We start from the raw sequence: 23,499 nt of genomic DNA, 5'->3' as shown, positions 1-23,499 counted from the left end.
CTCCCATTCGAGCGGTGCGAACAGACCAGCTTCGCTGGCAAGTGCATTATAGTACGCCATTGCCGTAGCCGAACATCCCTCATGCATGCTTTCGCTTTCACAGCACGAAAGTAGCCTTAAGTGTCCTCCGTAATTTTTGTTGTACGCATCAGGCTTTGAGTTTTGCTCTACAGACTAACATGAAATGCGTTGCTGTACGGTAGAAAGACGGAAGCAATACCTCCTCCTGTGTCACTCGCATTGGTTTGGAAATCCGTGTTAGATTTCTCGCAGGCCACCGTCAACAAATTAAGCAGGGTTTGTCATTGTGAACTTCGTCGGCTGCCGAGGTGTTTTTCAATGAAACGATAAAACCTGATTTAGATTCCGCAAATGAGGTTGAACAAAATTTAACCCCAATGAAATATTTGAACTCAGCTATGTTTTTTGTTGTATCGGTTTCGTGGAAGAGCGTCTATTGTAACTTGGAATAAAAACACACCACGTCTGTCACAGCTGCGGCGACTGGCACCACCCTGTTTACATTCCTGCTGCCATTTGTACCCGCATCAGGGCATCTGCTTCATGAGGGCTAAAAAAAAGTTTGCGAGCACTGCTGTCTGAACTATCATTGCCAGCTGCTGCGGGACACTCATATGCCTGCAATTTCAAAGCTGTGATCTTCAAACACAGCTATTCAAGCACAGCTCTTCAAGCACAAGCTCTTCAAGCACAAGCTCTTCAAGCACAAGCTCTTCAAGCACAAGCCAAGCAAAGGGTTGCGTTACCAGAAAAAAAAAAATGATGTGCGCTAACTTCATGCCTCACTTTATCTAAAGGCTTTAGACTCCGTTCTCGAGGCTGAGAGCAGCCTTTCTCTTTGTTTCTCTTAATTTGCATACTACGTGGCAGCTCTGAGATTTGCACAAAGCATACATTTTGTCGCCAGAATAGTAGTTTTTTTTTCGTACCCTTGCTGACGCACTGATTTGTTTTCCACATATACCTGGAAGTATTTTTCTTTTGTCTTTCGAATTCTTGTTTGTCTGTAGTTTGATTTATATGTGAAATTAACCTCGTAAGCTCAATTTATCGCGTCTAGAAGCACCCGTAGCCTGGCCACTGGGGCGCTATGATAACCATCGGCGTACTTTTTCTTGAAAATCATATCCGGAAACCCTCCGATTGCCCTGCGAACGGGCCGAAAGTGTTTACCCTAGCACACAAGAGCACAAGCTCGCGACGCATACGTTCAGGCTCTTGATAACAATCGAGGTCAAGTGCAAGAAGCAAATTGTGATAAGATCTCCAAGCCTTGGCACCATTTAAGAGTGCCGCAGGAGTGCTTGAAGTAAGATAATTCTACCATGGCTCTCGTATGTTCGTCGCTTAATAAGCACTTTCGATTCAGGTTCTGATTAAGTACAGAGTGGTCGTCAGTGTGGCATTTGTACGCGTGAGGAAACCAACACAGCATGCTGCTCGTCTTTCATCACGCATGATAATTTTTGTTTGGCTTGATTTCATAAAATTCAGGACCACATGCAGAATACTATACATATAATCACAATATACCTTTTGGTTTTATAAAGCAGGTAGGTTTCATTTTTTTGCTTGGGTTACGGCACCGTGTGACGTTATTATAGATGTAGCGTTATCAGCGCTCATGTTATTTCAGGTCAGTTATAACGTGGATGTTGCCTGTGTCGTCTCAATAATGTCTGCTTGTTAGCGGTGTCGTGACAGCCCTATATTTTGAAGCGTTTTAGCGGGATTGTGATGTACGTACATTCAGTGTTTTGTGGTGATGTTCGATACTATTTTTGTTTATTTTTTAAAATACATACTGCAGCCTCTTCGTGGGGCTATTGCAGGAGTGGGTTAAACAAATCTATAGCAAACTAGATACAAGGCAATAAATTATAATCTGCGTTTGATGACCGTGTCCGAAGAGGACCCGCTAGAGCTTGCATGTAGCAGAGTATACAAAGGCTTGACCTGAAATTTTAAACAGTCATATTCTTCTTCTTCTTCTTCACCCCAGGTATATGGCACATACCCACGCGGTGGGATTCACAGGCGCCACGTCCTCTTCTTTTCTACCATCGTCCTGTCGTTGCGCTCAAGATATTTCAGTCATATCCAATTCCAGGATGACTTGCAATCACTAACAAAGCGGATCTAAGATCTGGGATAAAACATCCAGTCAATGTCAGAAATGACTCCTAAAAATTTTGCCCAAGGCATTTCCAAATTTAACAAAACAAAATTGATGGCCTGAAAAACGCTTCGCGCAGGTGGAAAGTTATTGTATTGCTTTTATGACACTGATAAATCAGAAATACTGGAAGACTCCGCGTGACTTCCACGTGAATCTTTTTTAAATAACTCAGAATTACTATGACTTCCACAGTTAGGGCACAACGCACAAGGAGTTTTTCAGCTGATACAGAGCTTCATATTATAGTTAACAGTATTGAAGAAAATGATGTTGAACCAGCTCTGAAGACTACAAAGTGGAAAATATGACACACTACGTTGCACGTCACCATTGTCAGGGCTTCTGAGAAAATTAGAGCAAATGGCTACAGTTCTCAGAATTAAGACAAATTGGTGACCGTGCTCTTGGCTTTGAACTACGTTTTTCTTGACAGCGAACAGCGGTTCTGTATAGCGATGTTAATTAGGTCCACAGCGCGTGACAACTGGCATCGGAAAGTGGCACTTTCCTGCTGGTCGCCTAGCTTTAGCAACTATCCCGTTCGTGAGGTCAAGTGCATAACGCAGAACTAACGGCGAGGCTGTGTTTTTTATGTTAATGTCAGAAGCGCCATTTCTAAATACGCAGCGTTCCCCTACCTGGTTGACACATGTCGCTCATCTACTATTTCGTTTAGTGAAGTCTTGTTCAAATTTCGCTTCAGATCCAGAGTTCAACGCATGTAGCTGCGATCGGTAAACGCCGGAATGGCCGCGGTGTACTTATAGTTAAAAAAATAATAATTGGTGTTAATATTCGAATCTGTTTTTGTCTCCAGGCTGAATAAGTCTGATTTACATACCCTTGTCTGGTCACTAGCTTAACAATGGCCTCAGTTCTGGCAGTCTTCATGCCATAGGTACCATGAAAGGGTTCTCGAAGAGCTGCCGCCATCACCATTCGATCGCGTTCCACGTGGCTCTTGTGGTAATACAGGACGTTGTGTGTCCGCCGATATGGACGAGAGTGGAACTGGCGAATACTCTCATGGTTAGGTTACACTTAGCATAAATACCCCAGAAAGTAGAAAGTTTGACATCCGCCGCCATAGCTCAGCTGATAGAGCACCGTACGCAGCATACGGAGGTCGTGGGTTTGAATCCCAGTGACGGCGTGTGGTTGTTTTTCTTCTACTCGCTAATCCGTTATGTTTCAGGCATAAAATTATTGCACTTTTAATTGCTCATGCATCAACGCCACAAATTAAGAAGAAAATAAGCAATTCCCCAATGCTCTTTCTGGTTTCAGTGACTTGGCTGCCTACATATCGTTACCTATACAGGCATATTCATGCCTTCATCGCCATACCATGCATACAGTTAAATTGCGAACTACTTCATTCCTTAGTTATATTAAAAAAAAGAATGTATGTACAACCATTCCGACGTTGGCGCAAAGCGCGAGGCAACAAGCATCAGTTTCTACTGAAACTTCTTCCCCGATGACGTACCAACGATTAAGAGGCATTGACAATTCTGGGACTTAATAAAGCCCTTTAATCAACCCTATGCAACTCTCACTAATGTTGACGGTGGCAGGGTTCGTGTAGTTGAATGCGCCCACGCCATGAATAGCACTTTTCTACCAGAGTTTTCTCATGAAGAGGCTACTCCGTTTACTAACGCTCATCGTACTTCTGGATAAATCATTAGCGCGAATAGTTATCAGTGAGGCCGATATTTTGCCTTTGATCAGCACATTTAAAGCAACTTCCGCATCTGATTTATCTTGACTTCAACAACAGGATGCTCAATAACAGATTAATGGTTTACATAACTTAGTTCTTTCCTGAATGAGACTATTTAATGGCGATTGCCTAAGTTGTCTAGAAATGTTTTCTGGCTGCGACCGTGAAGCACTTCAATTTGAAATTTATGCTGTAGCTACCTGGTGTACTTGTGGCATGGTTTATTATGGCGCGGCGCCACTATGCACTCTGAGCCGTGGGACGGGACATGAACAATATCATCTCAAGAGCAGCAAGAAGGGAAATTATTAGGTTCATAATGTGCGAAGAAGTCTTCCACATCCTATAATCCGGAAAAGACTTAAGATCAGACAAATAATTGTCAGAGTAAAAAACAAACAGGCATACGGCTTTCCCAAACTGATGACAACGATGGCGAGGTCGCTGTGTGAGCAAATAAATTTAATGCTCATATCATCGGATTTAACCGAAAGCGCACTACGGTGTGGCCGTAAACGGACGTAAATGTTAGCAGAACCTTAAGTCGTGCTGTACTGCAAACAGGCTGCATCACTACTTTTATGAGCCTGCGCTGAAATTAACAATGCCATGCGCTTATTTTCTAGCGATACCATTCTAAGTTGTGGAAGCGTGGTAGCCGCAACAGTTAAAACGCTCTCAAATATCAAAAGTCACCTGAAAACGCCATCTGCAGCTTGAGCCTATGCCCCGCCGCGGTGGCTCAGTGGTTAGGGCGCTCGACTACTGATCCGGAGTTCCCGGGTTCGAACCCGACCTCGGCGGCTGCGTTTTTATGGAGGAAAAACGCTAAGGCGCCCGTGTGCTGTGCGATGTCAGTGCACGTTAAAGATCCCCAGGTGGTCTAAATTATTCCGGAGCCCTCCACTACGGACCTATTCGTTCCTATCTTCTTTCACTCCCTCCTTTATCCCTTCCCTTACGGCGCGGTTCAGGTGTCCAACGATATATGAGACAGATACTGCGCCATTTCCATTCCACCAAAAACCAATTATTATTATTATTATTATTATTATTATTATTATTATTATTATTATTATTATTATTATTGAGCCTAGCGCTTAGATGGTTTTTGGAACAAATGGCCCGAGTCACTGTCGTTCATAGAGGAGGAGGCGCAGATCACTTGAGCAAGATAGCGGGTTATTCGACATAAATAGCATCGCAGAATATTGTACAATTACAAACTCTCGCGTCTCACCCGCTGATAAAAAACAATAATGGTAACGTGGGCCAGGTTCCCCACCCTCAACAAACATTGAAAGGGGGCTGAGGGGGGATGCAAGGTTGAACCGTCACTTCTTCTCGAAAGGAGTCGCAAAGTCTCTCAGTTTTAATCGTTTTTCTCTGCAGAGCGCAGATATAGCGCACTGTAAGAACAACCAGTGGCCAAAGGACCTCACTTCGCAGACAAGAGACGGGTGAGTATGAGCATAGAAGACGTCGACAGTTTTGCTTGCCATTCGAAAAACCTCTCGACATGCATGCAGTCATGTCGAATAGGATTCTGCAGTTCCTATAACACACGAGTATAGTTTGTTACTGCGCGTTGTTGCTTTCCGTTAGAATTTAAAAAAAAAGGGGTGCAAGGACAGGAATGAGCTGCTGTGTTTATTGCTTCCCGTGTTCTGTAGTGAAGTGCCCAGAGTGCTGCGAGGTAGTCAGATATGACAAAGGTCACGACCGGTCGGAAAAATGTAAGCGAGCTTCCCGTGAGTCAGTCGCGTCAGGTGGTCGATCAAGGCGATACAGGTGGAATGCGAGTTTTAGATAAGTCGACGACCCAACGCTCACCTTCAAGCAGTCAAAGAATCGCATTTTATGCAAACGAGCTTGAGTGCTAAGGAATAATTATCTGACACGGCAAACTGGTTGACGTATTTCTTTTTGCATACTCCGCGGGGTATTCATTGGTTGATTGACCTTAGTGTTTCCACAGACCTGAATAAAGTGAAAGAAATCTATGCGTTACTCGGAGAGAAGACACTCTAGACAGTGATCGCTTCGCGGTGCTGTCACCACCTGTAGAACATGCACTTTGATGCTTTCTCGCCTGGTGGGTGTCATAATCGACCTAAGAAGAACAGCAAAAGCTCGTGCGATTTGTCGAGCGTGCCACATAATCAAGGGACAGAAACTCCGTCATATAAATCATGACACGTTATGTACAGGGTATACAGGATGAACGCTATACTATCTGAAAACCTCGAAGTAAAGCTGTTTTTGAAAGCTCTGCTTGAGTAACTCACAAAAGACAATGTTCTCATTCTCTTACCGTGCACCATGGAGTGAGCAGTAGGCCTTTTTGTTGTCGTTCCGAGCCTTGTTACGTGAATACTGCGCACTTGCAACTTCCGTCCATGCCCTGAAACCACGCTTAGTCAGTGTCAATGACGACGAAAGCATGAGAGGCAATAATCGACCACCGTAAACTCAAACACCTTTCCCAGGAATAGTAACGGCTTCGTTCAGATTTTCTTTGCAACTTGGTTGTTTTGTCGCGTCGGCAGGTATATACATCACGTGACCTTCCACGTTCCTTGGATACGGTTCCTGGCACTTTTCATCGCACCAGTACGCTGCGAGACCATTTCCCCTGGCAAGCCGTTATAAAGCTTCCCTTCCACACTTATCCCTCCCGATCCTGGTGACGTCACAGGTATCAAGAGCCAATGCGCGCGCTGCAGGCCCCTGTCACGTGACGTGCGCCAGGATTCCCTCTTTTCCTCGGGCCATCTCGTGCTCTTTTGTCATTTTGTTGTTCTATCCAACAGGAAACTTGGGGCAGGTAAAAATCTCGGCCTTTCGCTCGCTAGCGTTTGCAGTACGTAGACTGTGCGTGTATAGATGTCACTGTCGGGAGACACATATATCTCGCACAGGGTCAACCTCATTAGCCAGGTGGTCAGCGCGTCTGTTCTGTTGTTTGCCCGAGTGAGCCGTGAATGACGTATAGCATAGGATGTACCGCGGAGAAGCGGGTAAATGAACGGAGCAGTCCCTTTGCGAAACCTGTACGCCGATGAAAGCAGTGCGCAATACAATAAGGACAAAAAAAAATTAAAGGCCGTCGACGAAGAGAGGGTGCATCACAGTAATGAAAAAAATTAAGAGGTTAGGTTTACTTCTGGGGGAGCTCGAAAGTGTCAACCTGAAGTTTTCACTCCTGGAATCAAATCCACTATTTAACATATTCGTGGCAACTTACTTTTGCGGCAGATGTTTTTATCGCTCTGCGATGACAATGGACCCGAAGTCGATACAACTTGAACGGATCAGTACATTACTTTACTACATGTGAACGAAGTGTACTGGCTGCATTTGTGGAGTTTAGGTCTACTGGCGCGTACAGCTCATCCCTGACAGGATTGGCTCTTGAAAGAAAAAAAATGAACACAACTGTTGAACTCCTGATCGAGAACTTAATGCGTACGTCGTGGCATATATGTAAACTCCTATATCTGACGACAACTGGCGATAGAGCCCTTTGAACCAAGAAACCTTATTTGTTGCTTATCACTGTTCCTCATCGCGATAAAGCTCAGGCTGAAGAGAGAGCGCAGTTTGTTCAATCTTTGCATTTAATTTTCCGTGATAAAAGTGTGAACCGCGAGTTCACCCACGCCTCATGTGAAAATTTCGACATTCGCTGACCGATCGGGACTGTGGCTGGGATAGAGGATCCCGCCTCTCCTATGACATGATCTCGTTGTTTGCCTTATATTGATCTAAACATTCAACGCATACCAAAAACCTCTTTCGCATTCCATCAGTGACGAACGCAGGAACAGTGCAACGCGTTAGCAATCGGATGCTGGGGCGGGCGAACGCTGATAACGTTCGCGGGACTGAAACCGATACGAGATGCGACGCCCTATAGAGACAAAGAAAACACCCTCCGTCCACGAAGTGTTGGGCTCCGGTGGCAGGGGCGCAGTCGCCGGGAGCACCATTACTGACAGAATTAGCACTGACGTCGTGGTGAGTCGGAACCGGTGCAGTTGGCGCCGTGACGACAGCTGCGCAGTCCGCACCCACAGGAGAGCAACGTCCGTTAGCGCCGTCGCAGTGTCGAGTTCCTCTCCGTTGGCAGGCGTCTGCTGACGCGCCGAAAGCCGAGAGAGGGCCGAGTAGTTTCCATCTTCCTTTTTCATGCAACTTTCTTCTGCGCTGACAGCTGTCGGCTTGGAAGCGCACTTTGTGTCGATGGAGCCCAACTCTTTCGACGGGGTCTCCCCAGAGTACTGACACCGAACATCCAGTGCTGGCGAAACGGAAATGTTTTCAGTACTTGCTTTTCGCACCTTCGTGCTTATTGTTGCCTTCTATTTTGTCAGCTGCATCGAGGAAGTTGTGCTTAATGTACACGATGAGTAGAAAGTTTTATCGGTTAGCTTGCGGAATTTTATTTTCCAGGAGTGTAAGGGCTCATGACGGTAAGTTATGGTTCCACCCATAAGAAACAATGATTAAACTGAGACTTCACATAATAACATAAGAGTATTCATGGTTTCAGATTGACATACATGCACAAAGAGCTAGTGTTGGCGCCAAGCAGGTTTGATCGAATTATGAGTGGCCGGTTATGTAGGGCATAAAATTATATATCTCTCATTTAAAGCGTACATTTTACGCTGAAAAGACCGTTCTATCATCACTTTAGATTTATTTTTTGTGCAACTTGGTGCACGTTCCTAAATAGTTTAAAGCCATGCTAGATATCCCATGTGGCCCAAGAAGAACGTATTTTTTTTTCTCGCGCGGGCAAATAATTGAATTCGCCTTATGCGTATACAGCCAGCCAGGGGCATCTTTTATGAGAGCAGTTCCAATGCGACTTGCTAAAGACTCGCGTAGTGATGACATGGCATGGCGGCAGAGGTTCAGGTTCACCAGGAATAATAACCAGCGAAAAAAATCGGAACACGGAAGAGCTTTGAGACATGATGTATTATTGTGGGTGCACGAGCAGTATTCCAAACCAAGGAAAGCATAGGAGATTTTTAAGAATTTTTATTTGGGACGCTAATTGATGGACAATCACTTCTTTAATCATTTTTACGTGGTAGATACTTGATTAGAAAGTGAAGAAAAAGCAACCACATGCTGCCGGTGGGATCTGAACCCCCGATATCATGTTCCACGCGGCATTTGCGGTATGACACGGTGTTTCACGTCTGCCGCTACGGTTGTGGGTGGCACTGGTGAACATTCTCAAGGTGAGAGTATGGGCATCACGAGTAAATTCGAACGTAGGAGTTTGGACAGCCGCCGCCTTAGCTCATTCTGTAGAACCCTTACAAACCTTTCTTTAGACAATCTATAGACTGCTCATAGACTTCTGTTTATAAAGTCTGTAGGCTCTATATAAATAAATCCTAGAGAATAGTCTATACACAATACAAATAGTATAGACAGTCTATAGACAATCTATAGATTTATGGCTATACACTTTTAGTAGACTTTCGTCTATATAAACTGTACAGACTATGAGTGGACAAAAAGAAATATCTATAGAAAGGCAAAAGAGTCTATAAGAAGTCTATAGACTGTCTATAGACAAATTTTATAAAGGGAGCACCGTACTCGAAATGCGGAGGTCGCGGGTTCGGACGCCGCACTCGAAAAGTCTGAGATGAAGCCTAAGAATGCATTTGTGTATGGAATCTAAGAAGTAGCGTTTCATTCAAGCGTGTCTGACGTGACGACAGATTTGGTTATCCTGTGTAAAAGCATGCGCCTCAAGCGCATACCGCTAGTGCCATTTTGCTGCGGGATACCGTTACATCAATTAGTTTGATGATTTCGGCTTGAACTCAAATTTCTTAATGTTCAATAAGCGCTTGCGAATGTTGAGTAGCCGAAAGTAAAGAAAGTCGAGAAGTTAATTAGCGCTGCTCCGTGAAAGCGTACCTGACCTAACAGATTGGGTTACCCAGTGGAAGTGCACTAACTTTGAGCACACAGACCTTTAGCGCTATTTGTCACTATTATGGACCTCTTCGCCAAAGTTGCCGCGGTCTGTGCTAACTTACGCTATAGCATGCGAAGAGTGCGAGATTCTAGTGTGCCGCTCGTTATTCACGTGCGAAACCCCGCATGGAACCGCTTCAAGTGTTCATCAATAGTGCCGTCGGGTGTGGGTAGACGTTTGTCCTTTGGTTGGTCACGGACGTCTACACCAGGCACTACAAAGTGTGTGTCGCTAGTGGTGGGTCGAATGTCGAAGCAACATCACATGTGCCACCCACGGTAAATCCACCGTCGCACTGGATGGAGTGACCGTGCACTCTGCTTTGAAACTCACCATGAGGGGCCGTGGTCTATGACCAAAGCGCAGCTAAGTATTCGTTAGGCAACGTTAAATGCGTCATTACCGACGAGATTCTGCGTGACTTCTGCCAACATCCTCTACTGAGTCGACAAACGTTTGCGGGCTCTAAACAAAACCTACCTGGTACCGTTTGGCGGTATGGACGTGATGCTGTGTGGGGACCTGGACCAGCTCTGCAGGCCCACCAGGACTTTGCGGTGTGAACAGCCGAAGCCGAAGCGAAGGGGAAACGACGCAAAGATACAGTGGTGTGAGCAACCGAATTGGAAGCAACGCGTAGAAAACGCGAAGCTCAAGCAGAGGCGAGATTGTTGGCACCCTGCTGTCACAGATTTTTTACATCACATTGTATAATCGCCCATCACTTTTTCTTGAACGAAACGTCGTGCAGAACAAACGACAGACAAATTTAAGGTAAACATGAGGAAACGGATGCTCTGTCTTCACGTTACACTTGTACGTCACTTCTTCCGCACAACTTTCCTTCCGAAATGGACCGTAACCAACTCTCTTAAATGGCGTATCTACGGAACGGTTTTTCTTTGGAATAGCGTTGCATGAACTAGTCTGATTACCTAGACTGTAAGTCAAGCTTTTTAAAGTGTGAAAATAATGGGCGAATTTTGCTAGCAGAAGTTAAGAAAGTAATAGAGTGAGCAGCACTCCGTGGAACCATATCTGACCTGATGGAATGACTCGTCCGGTGTCAAACCACGCGTTTCGAGCCCAACACACAGCCGCAGCGCAGTTGCCTAGAGCTTTCAAAGTCCGCCAAGGCCTTCAGAGAAAAACTAACCTTCTTGGCTGGTCAAAGGGGCGACACTTGTTATCTTTCGCAGACACAGGCACTCCGAGAAGTCGGCGCGCCTCTAAGACGAAGTTGGAGAGCGTGCTTGACGGCAAATCTTCGGGAGCTGTTGGAGGTGCACTGATAAATTTCGTTTACTTATCTGACACAGGCTGCTCGTGACAAATACGCGCAGAAAAATGCGTCTTCTTTCTCGAGTGCTAACGTATCAAAGTGATGTTTATTTTCGTGCTCCTTTCGAAAGCTAGAGCAAAAGGGCTTCTCTCTCTCTCTTTCTTTTCTTTTTTTGCATCCGGGGCTTGCTTACCGGTCTGGGCAATTTCAATTATTTGCTTATTTTTACTATTACGCGCTGGACAACAAACACTAAGACTATTCTAAATACTAAAGCTGTACTGGTTAGACCGAGATCTAAACATATAGATTTAAACCTAAATTTTATGTACGATATAGCACAAAAATAACGGGCCTAAGCAATATAAAGATTCTTGGGGTTGCTTTCGCGCAAAAAATGCTTTGGGATGTTCATATTTATTGGCTGTGTTCTAAACTATCGAGTGTTCTTGGCGTTCTATCGTGAGGTAAAACGATACTACCATTTAGCACAAAAAATTTTATATAAAATTCTTGTTTTTATTATTATCTCTGTTATTTCTCTTTAATAGGGCTTCTACTGCAGCAGTAAACTTAGAAAAGGCTTTAATCCTGCAAAAAAGGCTCCTTTTTGATGTTTCTCATAGTTCTCATACTCACGATCTGTTCCTTCAAGGAAACATGATACTTCTTTGGAAATTATAGCATTATAGATTAAGCGCCTTATTTAAGCCCGAATTAAAAGAAAACCGTGACTTTTTTCGCAACCTAGCGAAGCTGGAATCAAAATAGGGGAACGTGGTCACTCACTGTGCTAATTATTGCATGGAAACATTGCCTTTCATTTTGCCTGCACTAATTAGTAGCCTCAATAAGAATGGAATTGATTTAGGTCACATTAATGTTCGCGAACTACGTCACTTTGTATCCCATGAATGCAAACAATTTTGATTTTTCCCGTTTTATTACTGTCTTGTATTGCTTTAAAGAAAAGAGTTTTGCGCTGTCTTTTGTGAAAATTTCTGTATGAACATGCACGCTCCTGTATCGGCTTTTTGAGGGGACTGTGGGCCCTGGTCACGCTTTCTTGCAGCTTTTACCCACTTCCCACTCCATTATTTTGATGTAAAATAAAGTTCATTATCATCATCATCATCATCATCATCATCATCGTTATTATTATTATTATTATTATTATTATTAATAATATTATTATTATTATTATTATTATTATTATTATTATTATTAATTTTGTCACAAATACTGGAAAAATTTCTGTTTGAATGCATGACGTCTTTTTTGAATATATTCTCTGTCATTTCGGGCCCTCAGTTTGGGTTTGTTACAGGGAGGGGCACTACAGCACTTCTGGAGGAATTCGCTGATGAACTCTACACTGCATTTGATGAAAACCTGGTCAGTTGTGCCCTCTTTCTCGATGTTCAGAAAGCTTTTGACACCGTGAACCTTAATATTTTGTTGCAGAAATTTCATCTGTTGGGCTTCCGAGGCCCCTTTTATGATATTCTCAAGAGTTTTCTGTATGGACGCGCACAAGTTTTCAGATTAAACTGCCAAAAAGAACATAGCGGGAGGCTGCCACTGAGGGCAGTGTACCCGAGGGGAAAATTTTATCTCCATTCCCCTTTAATTTATATACAAATGTCTTGAGTTCGATAGTATCCAAGTGCTCAATTTTCCAGTACGCGGATGACACAGTTTTGTTATCAAAGCACATTAATTATGAGACCGCGGTGAATTTGTTGCAGGAAAACATGAATAATGTGATGAAATGGTTTGCTGAGAACGGAATTTCAGTGAACACGAAGAAAACAAAGATCATGTGTTTCAGAAATCTTTTAAAAACATCACTTATAAATAAGCCGGTATTTTTGTATGAGCGTGTTCCAGGTCACTGTCAACCGGTGGAATATGTAAACTTGTACAAATATCTGTGTGTGGTCTTCGACGGCTGCTTATCGTGGCATGAACACTTAGCTTACGTATGTTCGAAGCTTCGTAAGGCTTCATGGTTACTCTTTAATGTGAAATCTTTGGCGCCGTTGGCCGTGAAAAAAAAATTATTACGCATGCGCTCGCGTATAGTGTCCTTAGGTATGGCATCACTGTTTATGCTTCGTGTCCTTCCCGTTGGCATGACCGTTTGAATACGCTTTTGAAAAACATGTTAAACTCCATTGCATATAATTCCCCTCTGCCATCCGGCGCTAACGTTTTTCAATGGCTCACTCTCTCATCATTTCGCTCTTTATTTGTTCAAACAGTCGTTCGTCGCCATTTTTGGAATTCCAACTTTTTAGTGCTGAATGTTCCGAGTAGAAAGTTGCTGAAGTCGACTTGTTATTTTGTACCGCGGAGTTCAACGCGGTATGGTAGATCAAGACGCTGCGTTTATGTGCCTGAAATCTTTAATGAATTGTCTGATGATCTTTTTGAAGTGACCTCATTGCGGAACCTGAAGATGCACTTGAAAGCTTTATGTTGACCGCGGTCGGTCTTTGTTTATCACGAAAATGCGCGTGATTCTGTTTTGTTCTGTTCCCTTTTTGCATACTACTTATCTTGGAGCTCTATTCGTGAATTTTGTAATAATTTAACTTTAGTGTTCTTTGTAGCGATTAGTGTTTTCTATTGATCTCCTGCCATTTTGTCGCTTTGCTTTGACTGCCAGGCCCAGTCCGGCAAGCCTCTTGTTGGCTTTTACGGGGCCTGAACCTCATTTTTACTGTATAAAAAGTGGCAATAAAGATTATTATTATTATTATTATTATTATTATTATTATTATTATTATTATTATTATTATTATTATTATTATTATTATTATTATTATTATTATTATTATTATTATGTTGTTGTTGTTATTATTATTATTATTATTATTATTATTATTATTATTATTATTATTATTATTATTATTATTATTATTATTATTATCGTCATGTTTACGCTCACAATTCTGGAGTTCAAGTGCAAATATAAGTATGGTGTCAGGGACAGTGGTGAATTATATGAGAGCCATCATAATAAAAAAAAATCACACTATAGCACACTCTAGGAAGGGAGGGATAAAAACAAACTAATTGGTAAACTTGGTAATACTAGGGTTACCTGTACGGTAATTGGTAATACTAGGGTTACCTGTACGTCGTTCCGCATCCTTCTCCATTTTAACGAACTCCCAGGCTGACCGGTGTCACGCGATCACAGATGCGCGTTCTTCACAACGGACACATTTCAGTCCACACAAGTACCCGCCGCGGTGGCTAATGGGCAGAACCAATTCGGCTGCATTTGGCGTCAGGTGGAAAAAATTCCTGTGTACTGCGCGACGTCGGTGCCAGAGTCCCAGCTGGTAGAAGTCAATGCAGAGCCCTCCATTACGGCGCCTTTAATCACCTAGTGGTTGTAACGGCGTGACCCTTCAGGTCACGACCCGCAACACCTACCTCTATGATTAATAAATGTTTTCACCACCACCACTACCCCCTCTAATCCTAGAGTTTCTCGATTCTATCTAGAAAGAAAGGTGAGGATTGCAATAGTTCATCCACCACAGAGAGGCGCACTAATGCCGGGAAGCTAAGGTTTCGCATTTGGCTTGGCTATGTTGGTCATAAAACGTGGATTCAGCCATAACAATGCGGCTTTTACCGAGAGAAACCTCGAAGAAATGCTGCGAAAATTTCTATACCAGCCCAACACGAAACTATTACTTGCGTAAAATTTATTGAAAAAGTGGAAAACAGTGCCCCACTGAAACAATTTAATCTGCGTACAAGGCAAAGAATCGCGGTGCAGCTACCATTTTCGAGGCAGAGTTCACGTTTTCGAATCAAGATTAGCCGAGCCTAAAACGCAACCTCATTTTTTACGGGCACCCGCGCTGGATGAAGTGCTCATTAAGAAACTCGCATAGACGGTGGCGCCACTTTTCCCTCTTAAGGAACGCCATGTCTCTCATAGACCACATGCAGCTTCGAAACCGTACCATGTCACGCTTAGTGCATTACGTGAGGGGCTTTGTCAGTGGCTTAAGGCTAGCACATAAGTACAGGTATGTCACCGTCACTGATGTCTTAAGTGAAGCGTGATGCAGAAGCAAGAAGCTTTAAGGTTATCAAGGTCACAGGGGATCCGAAACTGTGAACCTTTTCACGAGTCGTTTGTGTTCAGAGCACAATTCAGATTCGACTGAATATGCTCACATTAACTGGCCATCCCTCATATGCGGACACTCTTCGAGTATGTATGTACGTTAGGACAGGGGAGGAAGAAAGAAATGGTGTTCCAGCCCACGCCAATCGAGACAATGGACGCACAGGCTGTTAACGCGCTGTGGCGGCGAGGAATAACACGCACCAATGCATTGCAAGCCAACCAGTGGGTAAATTATAATTAGTTGACACAAGACTGCACTTCAAGACGGCAAAGATTTTAGCATCACCAAGATGAGTCTGAGGCGCTTACCTGTATATGTCGTCGTCGGCAGTCAGTGCGCGAAAGAGCAAATGCAGAACACGCATGGAAAGCAAGCTGCTGCGCATACTTCAAATTTTCGGACTGTATACTTTTCTTCGCATCTTCCGTAATCCTCTGCTCATTTAGTTCCACCATGCAAAAAAAAAAAAAATGGAGGTGGACCTACACATTGACGTCACTTTAAACGTCCTTCACGGCATTCTTTACACTGGAAAACGTCACATTTGTTTGAACGCGTCACAGATGCGAGGTTCAAGATCCCATGCCTTCAGACATTCGTCTCGGGTCACCGTTCGCTCATCTCACGCACGATTCTGCGGGGAAAAGAGAAGCCGCACTGCTAACTACGCCTGGCTTCCGTGCAGCGACCGCAATGCTGCGGGCGGGCGGATAGGGGATCCGAGGACCCGGTTTTTCTGGGCGCAGTCACGGCCTCATTAATGCGCTCGGCGCCACGGTTCATAGGGCGCGGCAGGTCGGGTTTCGAGAACCATCCGCGGATGCGGCGCCGTCCGTGAACGCGCAACTTGGGAGCATTTGTGCAAGGCTGTGGTCGCACCGCGGTGCAACCCGCAGTCTCTGACACAAAGACGCTTCGAGGTTTGCTGGCACGTCACCTGCGCTTGTAATGCAGGGCGTGTTCTGCTTTGGCCGCCATGGTAGTTCATAATTAAGTAATCATGCTCACTCGCAAGGTTTTAAGAGAACTTTTCCGATGAGGTTTCTGTGCGCCTATGCTTTATATATTACAACATTGCTCTGCAATGTGGCCGTGACCTGGCGGTAGGTTGTCCGCCTTGGTCGTGACTCGTGAGAGGTCTAGAGTTCGACTCTGGCTTTCGCGTGTTACGCACAGGTTCCTATACAAAAGGGAAGAGGGCCCCACGGCCTGGAGCGAGACTTTGCAGGGATAAAGTTCCTTTAGGAAGAGGAGCCCGCGCATTGGAACCCAGTCGCTAGTTGGCACACACTGCCGCAGCAGTATATAAGGCCTCAAGGAGTATCTATTCAATTCTGCTCTGGGCTGTAGATGCGGCATAAAAATCAAATCCTTATGGCAGCGGAAAAGCTTGGAATGTTGCATACCAAGCAAAGGTATGTTGCATACCTGAAGCATAGGGCCTGAACTATGCTGCAGGCTTGTTACGGCAGCGGGAGACAGCCGCGGGAGAAGTACAACTTGTACGTCCGTTCCATTTCAACGCGACGGTTACTGCGGGCGAGGAGTCAGTTTCCCTTTCTCACTGAGCACGGCCCTTATCAAGGGCCGTCAGAGAGAGAAGTCGCTCGGCACATCAACTGATTTAATGATCATGCACGTAAGCGACAACCTTTCACATTGTTTCGCACTGAACGTAGCGCAATACGACCGCGTAGCCTCAAGCGCGCCAACTTTGAACCCCGACTGTTTGCTTACCGCACGCGAGAACAGTTAACGGCACAGCAACAGAAATGATCATGCACGTAAGCGACAACCTTTCACATTGTTTCGCACTGAACGTAGCGCAATACGACCGCGTAGCCTCAAGCGCGCCAACTTTGAACTTCGGGTGTTTGCTTACCGCACGCGAGAACAGTTAACGGCACAGCAACAGAAATGATCATGCACGTAAGCGACAACCTTTCACATTGTTTCGCACTGAACGTAGCGCAATACGACCGCGTAGCCTCAAGCGCGCCAACTTTGAACCCCGCTGTTTGCTTACCGCACGCGAGAACAGTTAACGGCACAGAAACAGCGACGGTTAAGTAACTTTTCCTCTCTTTTCGCCCTGAAAACGGTTGTCCTGACATGAATCACGAAGACGGTGTTTACAGCGTTCGCCATATTCAGTAGATGGTCTGCGGGGACATGTGAACACAAACGCAGATCGCGACTGCTAGAAAACTAAAGGGTGAGTTGTTATCGTCCTTGCGGCGTTAGCTTAATATCAACTTGAATTTTCTTTTATTTTTAGTTTAGTTTTAGTGTTCCTTTTAGTTTAGTTGTGCACGATAGCTACAGACAAAGCAAACGGAAACGAAACTAACCACACGCACCTGTATTCAGCACTAACCAGGGCGGCGAAATGCGTCCAGTTATCTTGCGATGGAGACCTTTCACTGTGCGTAGTGGGGGATAATGCGAACACATAGACTCAAACGCGCCGACTATATTTATTTTTAGATCGGAGGACAGCGTGTGCGGATGTGACGGGACGCCAGCCGGTCACCTGCGCAGTCTGCGCCCGAGTGAAAACACATGACGGTTTCTCGCTAAGCGGGTCAGGTATAAAGGGCACCGCTCAAACAGCGCTGTTAGACCGGAACATCCACATCTGTCGGTTGACAGTTCTTCCACGTCGACCGAGCGCATAGGCGAGGGAAAGAGAGAAAGGGATATAGAAAGGATTATTTCTCTAACCACTAGGACATGAGATGGGCAGGGAGTTCTTTTGTGACGCAAAGCTTTTGAGGACGAATTAAAAAAATATTTATAGAGTCCATTCAGTGACAACTGCGCCCCGTGCGGATCTCAGCTGCCTCCGGGTTGTTTCAATTAACTACGCATCATTTCATGCTATGCGGAACGCGACTTTATGAAAAAATTTCCCCCTTGACAATTTGAACAGCGTAAGTGCCATTTATATTTTTGCCTAGCATCAAGAACTAGGCTTGCTGAAAAGCTTTCATAAAATGAAACATTTTTGTTTGTTGCTTATCGCTAGCACACAAACCTTTCTGTAATTTACGGTGACGTCACTAACTGGGAAATAATCGCAAATGTAGGTGTTTTCTAGGTGCTGTCCACAGCAAAAGTTGGAGGCTCGCCGATGTGGGCAGCCTCCTGGGCTTTCGGCCTCACGAGCTTGAACTCAACCTCAAAATGCCCTCAACATCGCTGAATGAGGTGAGGTTGAGTTGAGGTCGGCGTCAGCTCAAAATTTTGTGGGTGAGGTTAGCAAATTGTACCTCAACCTCGTGCGTGAGTTTGAAGTTGAGGGAAGTCGTCTACTGAGCCGGAGTACCCGGGTTCGAACCCGACCGCGGCGGCTTTGTTTCAATAGAGGCGAGACGCAAAAGGCGCCCGTGTGCTGTGCGATGTCAGTGCACGTTAAGGATCCCCAGGTGGTCGAAATTATTCCGGAGCCCTCCACTACGGCGCTTCTTTCTTCCTTTCTTCTTTCACTCCCCCTTTATCCCTTATCTTACGGCGCGGTTCAGGTGTCCGCCGATATGTGAGACAGATACCGCACCATTTCCTTTTCCCAACAGCCAATTCAATTCAATTCAAGTCGTAATTCGGAGAGGTCGGGTTATGAGGTGTAGTTGCCGAGCCTGTCTCTAATGGTGTCCACTTCTAAAGCGAAGTTCGAGCCTGTATTCCATAGCTACAGCACGATTGACGAGACACAGTAGACAGAACACAACGCAATAACAAAAAGAAGCTTTCGGATTTTCACTTGATATGAAGGACCTATATTACACAATTCTTCAGGCAAAAACTGTGTGGTCTATCAATGAGCTCGTTGGAAAGCATGATGGTATGCCATGCCAGAATGAGTGCGGATTTGTTGCAGGCAGCTTCCCTGAAATGCTATTGTTTTATTTGGACTCAACTTTTTCAGAATGCAGTGGCAGTGACAATATATATATATATATATATATATATATATATATATATATATATATATATATATATATATATATATATATATATATATATATATATATATATATATATATTCAAAAACATGCATTCTGTATTAATTCTTGCCTAGCCCATATTATTAGCGACATGTTCCTCGCTTTGCGAGACCGAAGATTGAAAGAGCGTTTTGAGTTTGTGTTTTCCGAATTCTTACATTCATGGACGACTATTTCGTTTTTCTAAAGTGTGACAACCTTGAATTCGAGCAGCTACCGACAAGTTATTAGAACGCAGCTTTGAGACGTCCGTTTGGGGTCCCGCTTTGTAGTTGTGGTCGGCGCCGGCGTAGTCGGCGTCACACGCCACGTGACAACCGTGGCAGGTATTAGCAGAAGTGGCTGCCACGGGAAATCTCGGAGGGGGTGGCTAATAGCGCAACACGCCACCTGCCAGCAGTGGCAGGTGACGTGTGAAGTGCTGAGCTCACATTTCGCATTACCGACTATCGTATTCATCTGGTGATTTTTTCAGTGTTCTTGATGTGCTTCAAGCACTGCTTTCAACACAAAAAGTACCAGTTAATAATTTGGTTGGGATTTGAGTTATGTCGCTACACTTTACTTTGTCCCAAGTATGTTGAGCTTTTGAGCTGCGTGATCAAAAATCCATCTTGCACATATTCATCCGCACATTCGAAGAGCGATTTTTTCATTGTTTTTAACAATTCTGTAAAGACGTCATGTGATCACAGGGTGTTGCAAAGCTTTCACAACCAAATAGGTCCTTTGACGCAGGCCGGTTACCCTTCACAAGTCTGGTTTAATGGTGGAGAAGTTGCAGAAAATGTTAAGGTCATAAATGAACAGCGAAGAGACAGAAAAGGAAGGTTGCTGTCGTGCCAGACCTGCATTAGGTCTTGCATAATCTGAGAATTAGAAAGTGTGCTGGTGTCGATGTTGCTTCTTCTACGCCTTGGTGACTGTACAGTCTTGTCAAGAAAGTTATTTTGTCAAGAAAGGTCGATAGAAAAGGCTCGGCGATGGCTTTGTTCCTTGCCAGGTAGGGGTAGTGTATTCTTTGCCACTATCTAGTGCAAAGGAATACATAGGCTAAACAGGCCGATGTCTCAATGAAAAATAAATGAGCATAATTACAACGTCACACGTGTCCCCCATCTCAGACAAGGAAGGAGAGCATTGCGGCGACTGCAGTCATGACGAAGGCCACCACACCTTCGAGCCATTGTCTAAGAAGTGCATCTTGATAGGCAGAAACCGCGACTCGTTGCCAATGGAAATAAGACGCATTTATGACAACAAGGCTTCAGGTTAATGCACCAAAAGCACCCTCTGTAGCGCTGTCGCAAAAGAAAAGATGTTACCTTGACTTGAATCTGAGATCGATGGTTTGGTCTGTGGCTTATGGGGTTTAACGTCCCAAAGCGACTCAGGCTGTGAGGGACGCAGTAGTTGAAGGCTCCGGATAATTTCGATTACATGGGGTTTTTTAACGTGCGCTGACATCGCACAGTACACGGGCCTCTAGCATTTCGCCTGCGTCGGAATTCGACAGCTATGGCCGTGGTCGAACACGCGTGCTTCTGGTCAGCAGCCGAGAGCCATAATCATTGAGCCACTGCTCCATGTGGCGGGGCGGGTGTGCGGCGCGGAAGTTCAGTATGCAAAATGCAGGGACGTGAACTACCCGCGCGCGAAATTTAGTATTGCAGTTTTGAATTCGGATAGTATGTGTCGGACCTCCGTGGATGTGACGGCTAGGGTAATGGCGGCCTCTTCGGCCTCCTCTGAGGTGACGGTGGGGGATATGTGGAGGTTGGAGATGGGTTGCTGGGAGTGGTTGGCGACAGTTACTACCGCGTCCTCGCCCGTGCACGCGGCGTCCACCCACATGGCATCCGGTTCCGTGCCATAGTGTTTGTGGAGCGCCCGTGCGCGAGCTCTGCGGTAGGGTCCGTGGAAGGTGGGGATGTTTTTGGGAAGAGATTTAATAAGTATGCAGTGAATGTGGCGGGCGACCTGGAGCAGTGTGGGATCCGTGGCCGGTATGCGGATGTCGAGGTTGTATAGAACGTGTCCGCAGGTGGTGGACTTCGCGAGCCACACGTGTTGAGTGTGCTGGTGGGCCTTTCGTACTGTGTTTGCGCAGTTGCAAGAGTGTTTCGGCTGAGGTGCTTAGGGGGAGGTGTACCTCTGTCTTAAATGGTGTACGGATCATGGCATCCAGGGTGCAGGTTTCTCCGGCCTGGGGTTTAAGCTTGGGGAGCGTGCAGAGAAAGCGGTTGAGGACGAAGGCTTGAACGAGACGACACAGGTCATGCTCCTTAATGCCCCGGTGATGTCCGGAAACTCGGCGGATGAGGTGGGAGATCACCAGCGTGTTCTGCTTATGTTTCCGAATGGTGGGCGTGTTTTTCTCGTTATTCTATAGATGCGGAGGCCATGGACCCGGAGAGTGCCCATCTCTGGGATCTGCCGGTTTTCCGGTGTCATTGTGATGGGGCCTGTAGGGGAGTATGGGAAGGTGGTGCAGAGCATGAGGAGCCCTGATTTCCCTAGAGAGCAGGAGAGTCTGATACTCCGCGCGTGTCGTGAGTGAATCACCATGTTTTTTAGGGAACCCATGTTAGAGTTTGCTTTGCGCGGTTTAGTTAGAGCGCGTGCGTGGTTGAGAAATCACACGCGCGAAATCCTTCGCTTTTCGCCAAAGAAATGGGGTTTCTCATTTTTGTATTTTCGAGTCCTGGGCTTACAAATAATCTGCTTAGAATGCAAAAAAGACGAACTGCGCAACAAGAACACGGACGAAAGGGAGGCAGACACACACTAACGCAGTTGCAAGTCTGCGTTAGTGTGTGTCTGCCTCCCTTTCGTCCGTGTTCTTGTTGCGCAGTTCGTCTTTTTTGCATTATGATCAACCAACTAGCCCGACAAGTCCTGTTGAATCTGCTTAGAAGCCTGTTTTTATCTGTACTGTAGAAATCGAGAAATATCGATTAATCTACAGCCCGTGACCAATGCAGGCTGGTTCAGGCTCTGGAAAACGGACCGGGAACACAGTTTTCAAAGCGCGCGTGCGGAGCGTGGAATATATCTCACGGGGTGTGCGGCCCCGATTTGAAAGTTCATTCCTTGATGCTCTGTGAAGAGCGCTTGCAGCATCAAAAAGACCTAACAAGAAATTTTAGAAAAAGTGACGCCCCACTGGCTAGAAAAACGTAACACGTGATGGCGTTAGTGCAAAGCTCAACGCGCGACCAATCAAGCATTTATCCCCGCCACCACACTTGTTCGTCATCCTTTTTTGAAGCGTCTTGTTGGCATTAGAGCCTTGAATGTGTATAGTTTCTCCCGGAAAATTTCATTTACGAAGACGACTCTTGAGGAATTAGAAAAACGAAAGCCCGGCATCGCTCCTCCAAGGTCAGAGGCCAGCACAGTAGCGGATGCTGTTGGGCTGGTGCTATTTCATTGTTTGGCTATTATTTGCCCAGCAATAACTGCAATACTGGGATAGTGAGTTAACTTTGAGGGGCAAGTTTGCTTATTTTAGTGCGCTAGCACTTATATAGTGGCCATTCCCAGCATTTGGGCGTTTTGTGTTTGCCTGTTTGTCTGAAGCCGGTTTTGTGGCTGGCTGCTCACCTGCCCAGCGGGTGGTGGCAACCTGCCCACCGTGTCAGGCGGCAGCCCATTTAACCGTGAGAGGCTAGGTAGCAACCCAACCGAAGCCACCCGAACCCCACCGATGGCAACACCTGTCATGGCACCTGCCTTGTGCCACTGCGCCACTGCTCACCTGCCCACCGTATTAGGCGCCACCGCCCCTAAGCGCACCAAGCGAAGCGGAATGAGCAGCAGCGGTTAGTAAGAGAACGTGGTTCGAATGATGCTTGCACAGCAGCTAAACGGAAGAAGGCGTTGGGGTGGTAATTAGGTGACAGCCTGGTACCACCTAGTTGGTCGTAGCTCTTGATGCTTGATTTACTTGATGCTAGCGCACATATCTGAACGAATTTGACGTAATTATTGAAATCGACGAGACATTTTTTTGTTTTTTAGGGTGTTGTGACCTTTGGAAAAGAATCGTTTCATATCAAGGCGCAAATGTGCCCACAGTGGGCCTCTTCTAATATGAAATTGTATGAGG

General features: G+C 45.4%; 1 protein-coding gene across 6 annotated transcripts in view; it reads right to left on the bottom strand.

Moving 5' to 3' along the window:
- The window catches only part of LOC144136589 (membrane-associated transporter protein-like), a 44,506-nt gene extending 33,129 nt beyond the window's left edge, over window positions 1–11,377 (bottom strand). The window contains exons 1-3 of one of the 6 annotated variants that reach the window (XM_077669056.1): window positions 10,983–11,376; window positions 10,420–10,489; window positions 6,241–6,330 (exon numbers count right to left, since the gene is read on the bottom strand). The gene's annotated coding sequence lies outside the window, so the exon portion shown is untranslated. Of the gene's footprint in view, window positions 1–6,240; window positions 6,331–6,406; window positions 6,531–10,419; window positions 10,961–10,982 lie in introns of those variants that run through there. The other 5 variants (XM_077669058.1, XM_077669055.1, XM_077669059.1 and 2 more) reach the window with 5 other exon arrangements.
- Window positions 11,378–23,499: the final 12,122 nt, after the last annotated feature.

This window comes from Amblyomma americanum, chromosome 6, assembly GCF_052857255.1.
Source record: "Amblyomma americanum isolate KBUSLIRL-KWMA chromosome 6, ASM5285725v1, whole genome shotgun sequence".
NCBI classification, from domain to species: domain Eukaryota; kingdom Metazoa; phylum Arthropoda; class Arachnida; order Ixodida; family Ixodidae; genus Amblyomma; species Amblyomma americanum.
The sequence above is the reverse complement of the archived record's forward strand: the minus strand, read 5'-3'. Positions and strand labels throughout refer to the sequence as shown.